Raw genomic sequence first — 7,306 nt, 5'->3', positions numbered from 1 at the left:
CATAATTACGAACAGTAGACCAGTAAAAAATTAAGCTACAGATAAATGCGTTCGTGTCTTGATTGGGCATTTTAAATGAAGCTTGGACTCAAAATTAATAGCAAACAACCTCACGGAATGAGATGAGGTAAGTTGTTTCATGTATAATAACGGATGCGTCTTTGATGTTTAGAGGTTTTGAGAAGTGAAGCCTGAGGTAATCCTTGGTTTAAGTAATATGGGAGGCGCTGTAACCTAATACTTAGCGCGCTGGACTTCGGATCAAGTGGTCCTGGTTCTAGCCCTCGCCGACGCCACATACGTTGTGTTCTTGGGCAAGACACTTTACATTAATAGTGCCCCTCTCTAACCAGGTGTATAAATGGGGACAGCTGGCAAATTTAATGTTGGGTTTAGCCCTGCAATATACTAGCATCCCATCCAGGGAAGATGCCCGGGATCATGTTTTTAATGCTTTTGGACGTTAGTGTAGAGAGTAGATAGTCTCTACCAGAGAGCCAGATCAAAATAAGGCTATGATTATGATGACAATACTAAGTTTGAAGATGTTCCATACTGAAACATGTCACGTCCATTTCTCGCTGCTCTGAAGTGTTATTTTGCTCACTGTTCGTTTGGTCCTGAATTGTTCGAGGAAAACATCCGGGACACTGAATGCAACGTTTCCCTTCCTCGAGGGACTCCACAATGGAGTTAAGTACACTTGAGACAATGCATAAACCAAATAAGTAATGCAAGGTGGCGAATATATTGTAGACAAACGGGTACTTATATTTCATCATATCAAGTGATTCATCGTTGCTATCTTGATGTATAGAAATGTTAAAAGAAAATTTGTTGATACTTTGGTGGTTGATAGCACTGACAAAGTAGTCACCAAACCCAATTGTACTAAAAGTAATAAACCAGAAATACACTGCTTCGATGAAAGTCCAGTCTTCAAGATACGAAATTAAATAACCAGTTGCTGTCATTAACACAACCATTGATGTAACCAAAATTACGGCACTCTTAGTTTTGACTTGTTTTGGTTCCACCCTCTTAAGAACTTTCTTTTCAAACTTTGTGACAATTCCGTTTACCTTTCTCGCAATGAGTTCACCGATGGACTTAAGCGTGAGCAATGTGATAGGAATGCCGAATAAAGAGACGACGATGCACAATATCTTGCCAGCGGAAGTTTGAGGAGTGATGTACCCATAACCTGCAGCAAACAGATTAACAACATATTAACACGTATATTTTGCGTTATCCTGGCGTGGCAGAAGAGGTACCCAGAAGTAGATTTAGCAGTGGAAAATCATCTGTACACTTATTTCTGTGATCCTTTTTCTTGTTTTTAGGTAAGAATAGTAATTATAAAGTGTTATAAAATAATCAAAAGAACAGGTGATTGCTTTAAAACGTGAGAATAATGAAGAGTATAGTTACCGTTAAAGCCCTATTAGGACCCCCACCCCATTCCCAATCAAACAATCAATCACTCAATCAATCAATCAATCAATCAATCAATCAATCACTGGATCGATCAATCAATCAATCGAGCAAGCAAGTATGCAATCAATCAATCAATCGATCGATCAATCAATCAATCAATCGAGCAAGCAAGTATGCAATCAATTAATCAATCAATCAATCAATCAATCAATCAATCAATCATTTATTTGCAGATGCATTCAGTTTTTAAGGACTATTCCTTTTTTCGACGTTTTTGCTTGTTTACAAGCTAAAATGGTAGAATAGGGGTTATGTGGACAATATTTGGAACCACATATTTTAAACTCTCAAGGGACTGTTTTAATTTCTCAAGGGATTACTTTCCGCTGTGGGTGATCACTTGCGATCTCGTGGAAAAAACGTGACTTGTCACATTTACAAACGTTATATAACAATTTATTTTAAAAGTGACATGTCAGCTTTCTTATCTCAACGCACGTGTGTCTGAAAGGCGATCTATAAAAAGCGTCGCACAAACAATGGATTGCGTAACTAAAACACGAATAAATAATCACTAGCACTTACATCGTTTAAAAATTACAAACGTCAAAAATAAACCATACCAAAAAACGCGCTCTTTTCAAAGATATTATTGAAGTTAAAATAAATGCAAGAGATGGAGGCTTCTTTTAGCTTAGGAGCGGTTAAAAATTAGGCCAAATTTGGTCGCTACATGCAAGCGCCATTCTCTTTTGTCATCAGCCTAGGTCGTTAGGGACGAGACCTCGCGTTGAAAGCAATGTTGCATGAATCGGCTTTACAACATGCGATCGTATCTACGCAGTTCGAGTGGAATTTCAGTCAAAGACAGCAAAATTCTTTCGTATTTCATCTTCAAATATAATTTGAAAGCATTCACTGTATATATGGCTTTTGTTTAATCCTGGGTCTTGATATCCGACCTTCGCAGAGCCTAGACAAAACGCAGCTTGAGTGTAACGATTTGTTTACGCCGCAATTATATGCGCAATGTTTTCTCCGACAGTAGTCGGAAATATCCGTATTTTTTTTCGTGGAGCAATCGTAACGATACGGCCTTGAACACATTGAACAGCGGTCTACCTATAACAATTCAAATATGGCGTCGCAAAAACAAAGCGTCGAACGCATATTTTGCTGTTTCATTTGCTAATTTCGCTGCCGTAATCGACTGCCTCGAAAGGTCCTTGCAATTTTAAAGTATAGAATTGTCAGATCTCGGTGAAATTTGCACTGTTTATTTGTGTAATGTTAAGGAATATGTGTATAAATACCCGGCGCGGACGAGCTATTTTTGACAAAATTATATGGCTGCATTTCCTCCGCGAAGATAGGAAATTGTTAAACTAAACTACAAAGAAACTGTAATGATAAGTTCGAAGAACAATGCACAGGATAAACCTTCGACTCATACTTCATGCAAAAACGTCGATATCTCGAAGAGACTTTGATTTCTTACCTATAGTAGTTACAGCGCTCATGACAAACTCGTATGCAGTTAAAAAAGTCCACTGTGGTTTAGGCTCACTCAGGGCTTCATGTGCTTCATTGGAAAAGTTTTTAAACTCCTCGATGGTCATGTTATATTTAGATACCATGGATGTATACAGAGAGTGCAGCAACTGATATTTTTCTTTGTTGTTGTCTTTTTCCGTGTACTCCACTTGAACAAACAACCAAGCGCTGAGAATGGTCACTAAAAAAAGACCAGAGTGCGAAGGAGCGCTGTTTTGAGTAGCGGGTCCATCTTCAAGGCCACACCAGTACCAGTACCAGTTACGCTTCCCTCGTGTTTTGAAGTTCAGAATAAGTATAATCCTTTGCGTGAGCTGTGAAAAAAAATTGTATGCTGCAGATAAATTGACTCTTGGATAAACATTTTATGCTAAATAAATCACGTTTTCCCGGCCCAATTTTTTCCCAGATCTCATGTCCCAGCCTATTGTTTTCCCACAATTTTCCAAATCCCAGTCCCAGTTCCAATGTTATTTGTTTGTGATTCCCAGTCTCAGTGACCCAAATCATTTTCCCAGTGAAATTTTGCCCAAATCCCAGTCCCAGTTCCAATGTTTTCTGTTTGTGATTCCCAGTCTCAGTGACCCAAATCATTTTCCCAGTGAAATTTTGCCCAAATCTCAGTTCCCATGGTACCCTTTCAGGCTCCTCTTAATACCAAAGAATGAGAAATCTATTACGTTGTGTCACCATGAAGTTCAGTTGATGACATACGACCTACATGTACTACTTTACTTGAGCACTAGCATTTGCTTACATTTAGTTTTTTTCTGTCGAGTTTTTTCTTATTATAGTGAACTAGGTTTACACAAATTTTATACTTTGTTACACAGTGTTGTCAGAAATACAGCAGTCTTGAGGAATCCAGGTCACTCTTTTGTTTTAAGGGCAACTGCACAGTCCAGTTCCCTTTATAAAACGCCAGGCGGTTACATGCGTTTTTTTTGGGCCAGGGGTGTCGGGGAGAGACACCTTCCGATCTTCCAATAAAGTAGTCGAAGGGTAAAGATCTAAAAAAATCGAACTGTTTATTTGTAAAACGGCAGCTAATGGCGTTCTAGAAAACAGTCACGTAAACTCATCTTGGACTCTTGGACTCAGCTCCCATGATGTAACATGATTTGAAATAAAAGGCTATAACTACGGAAAAGGATAAAAATAAATACAAGGCTATTACCACGGAAGCAAAATGGAGCGGTTTATGGTTGCGTTTCTTTGGGAGAATCCAAGATTGGATTATTGATCTCAGATCACACGGATACTTCGCTCACAAAGAAATGAGGAAACCGAAAATGGATTTTTTGCCATGCCAACCCCGTAAACAATGTCCGTACAGAACATAGAATATTAGTACCCAATTTTTTTTGTCGAATGTATCATTTCAGCATAGAAAAGCCTTCGCAAAATTTACACGTCGAAGCACTTCTTTTAAGCCTGAAGTATAATGTAGCGAGAAGGCATCTGAAAGCGAATAACTGCGAAAGGACGATCAGCGCAAACTATACATGTGACGATTTGAGAAGGATACAGCTTCCGTTGGCACACAGTGACTGTTCTAGAAACCCTGCATCCAGTTTAAAATGACACTTTACGCTAATCAAGCTATCAATATCTTTTATAATGAATCATTTTTGCATGTTGGTCAAAATAGACGCTTGAAAACTTACCGTATGACAGTGTTTACAAATAGCGAACCTGTAGTTTTACAGCGAAGACCGCTGGGCCAATGCACTTTTTTCTAACCCTTTCCCAAAGAAACGCACCGATCACGAATCCTAAAAATCCGGATTTAGATATCTGATAAATCAACTAGGCGTGTGGATTCTTCAAATCACTAATCCCTGATTAATCCATTTTCGGTTACAAGTAAAGAAACGCAAAATCCGTTTTGGATACAAGAATCTGGATTTAGATTTTCCCAAAGAAACGCACCCTTAGGTGCCCATGGCCGATAGTTGACAAGGAAAAAGTCATGACCATCTCAGGAAAACAACTGAGAAACTGCAAGAAAGCTGTATTATTTCAGTTAACAAAATGACAATGACTCACCTACTAAACAAGCCAACTTTGACCGCACTATTACCCGTGATCTAAGGGACAATCTAAGAGGCAACAATGTTTCGATAACATTATGTTCCAGCATAAAGAATGAAATTTGTCGATGTAAATCAGTGAGATATATGTTATTACTTTTGCATGCAGCAGCTGCGTACTTAATCAAATATTTATGCAGTCTTTCGATACACTTTGGAAATGCTAAGAAGTTTCTTCCAAGAGCTTTTCAGGATAAAACCGACGATAAAAAAACGACCCATCTGAGTTCACTTTCAATTTAAAATAAGCCAGTGAAGTTTGCATATAGGGGTAAAATTAAGACATGGGAATGTTAAAACTGGTAAAAACATATATTATTATGAAGCGTTACGAAATTAAAATGACACAAACCCTCTAAAAAGTACAAAGGATTTACTGAAGACAATAAAAATATGTTAAAAACAAATAAATAAGAGATATGAAAATGGTTTACGCTACACAAACATATTGTTTAACGCGTTGCAGGGTATTTTTGTATTTATATTTCTTTTATTCGTTAGTTTGCGTGCAGATGTCGGATTCCCATCCCCTTGAAAGAAATGAAACGGAGTAAAAACCAATTGCAAAAACACTCTTTACATCACGATTGACACCACTGCTTCTTTAATATTTTTTATTGACCGCTACCGGGTCCTGGTCATCCTAGTTTAGCTTTTAAAGTTCTTTTGTATGACAAGTTACCATGTTTTAGTTTAAATAACTGCAAATTATCATATATGTAAATATATGGTACAAGTAAAAGTGTTTGTTTTTGTATTCTCACTTCTCTTTAAAGGTCGGTTACTGAGGTAATGATTCAAAAAACGGAAAACGTTTTGATTTTCGCGTTTTTCTTTGTTCACGTTGTGCTGGGTTTTTCGAGAAAAACATTCGAAACACCGACGAAGACATTTGCGCTCTACGATGACAGCCATGATAGAGTTAAGTACACTGGAGACAATGCACAAACATATTATAGAATAGATGCATGCCTGCTATGGCCGCGCCTGATGTATGTTTGTTTTGTTGTTTTACAGTTTTGTTGCCAGACATAGTTACAGAAAATTGCCTGATCTTTTATGAGTTAAAACTGAAGAAACCATTGCAGCCTTAGAGCGAAAAAAGGGAATGTTTATTGAGGCTTCAGACCTGAAAATCGGCGGTGACCTGGAAATTTGTGCTGTCAATGAAATTAAAAAGTTGAACTGTGTTTTAGAGGTTTTTTCACTGGATTAAAGGTTAGTTGAACAATTCGAATCTTACCTTGTATTTCTGGCCGTATTCTTACTTAACGTTTAATTTACACGCCTGAGTTTCTTCATATTACTGCGATTAAATTCCAGTTATGCAGCGGTGCGGCAATCGCATCTTCCATACTTTAACTCTTGCATTTGGTTCCTTCGTTTGAAAATCACTTTTCGCTTTTTGTTATTGTAAGAAACAAATTGAGGTCAGTTTTTTGTGCGTCTGTCCTGTTATTGATGAAAAATAATGTGATAACATAAACACTTTGACAATATTATGTTTATCATCAATATCAGGACAGACGCATAAAAAACTGACTTCAATTTGTTAAATTGCATGCGCATTCATATAAACAACGCGTCACAAATGTAGCGTAAATTAACCATCGGACGTACAAGGAGCTATGGGGTGGATGCCGCCCCCTTGAGATTTTTTTCATTTTTTTTTTAAAAAAAAAAGAATTTACTTTATAATGCTAAAACATTTAGTTTCTGTTCATTTATCCCTCGCGGAATTTTTTATATGTCAAACATGTGCACATGGTATTTAATTTGACGTTACCATAGCCACGTCATTCTTACATGAAGGTCTGGCCAAAAATCGTCATGTTTAACATTTTTCTTTTATTATACAGTGTTTTTGAAACGTAATCGTACTACTTTCATGCTGGCTTGATTGTGCATCAATGTTCGTTATTTTTTCAGTTTTTTAAGAAAATGGTGAAATTTAAGATGGCGGATCCAAGATGGCGGCTCTAATGACGACATGTGACGTCATAGACATCACAACCAACAAAATGTATATCATTTTGTATAGTAAGCTACAGTTCAAAATAATTTCCTGAGGAGGGGTTCCACCTCCCCCCCCCCCCGCCCCTGTACTTCGGAGGGGGTATGTTTTTGCTTGCTCGTCCAAGGGTTAAACAAGAAGTTCCACTGTAAAAGGAATAATACCTCCCATATTTTTCAGCTTTCGAGCGTTAAATGAAAATTTGTAC

At 37.6% G+C, this 7,306-nt stretch overlaps 1 pseudogene; it reads right to left on the bottom strand.

Moving 5' to 3' along the window:
* Window positions 1-456: 456 nt before the first annotated feature.
* Window positions 457-3,223, bottom strand: LOC144640873 (two pore potassium channel protein sup-9-like; annotated as a pseudogene).
* Window positions 3,224-7,306: the final 4,083 nt, after the last annotated feature.

The sequence above is a fragment of the Oculina patagonica genome, unplaced genomic scaffold, assembly GCF_052425735.1.
Source record: "Oculina patagonica isolate OP01 unplaced genomic scaffold, crgOcupat unplaced532, whole genome shotgun sequence".
Classification (NCBI taxonomy): domain Eukaryota; kingdom Metazoa; phylum Cnidaria; class Anthozoa; order Scleractinia; family Oculinidae; genus Oculina; species Oculina patagonica.
Note: the sequence above shows the minus strand (reverse complement) of the source record. Positions and strands in the feature narration are given on the sequence as shown.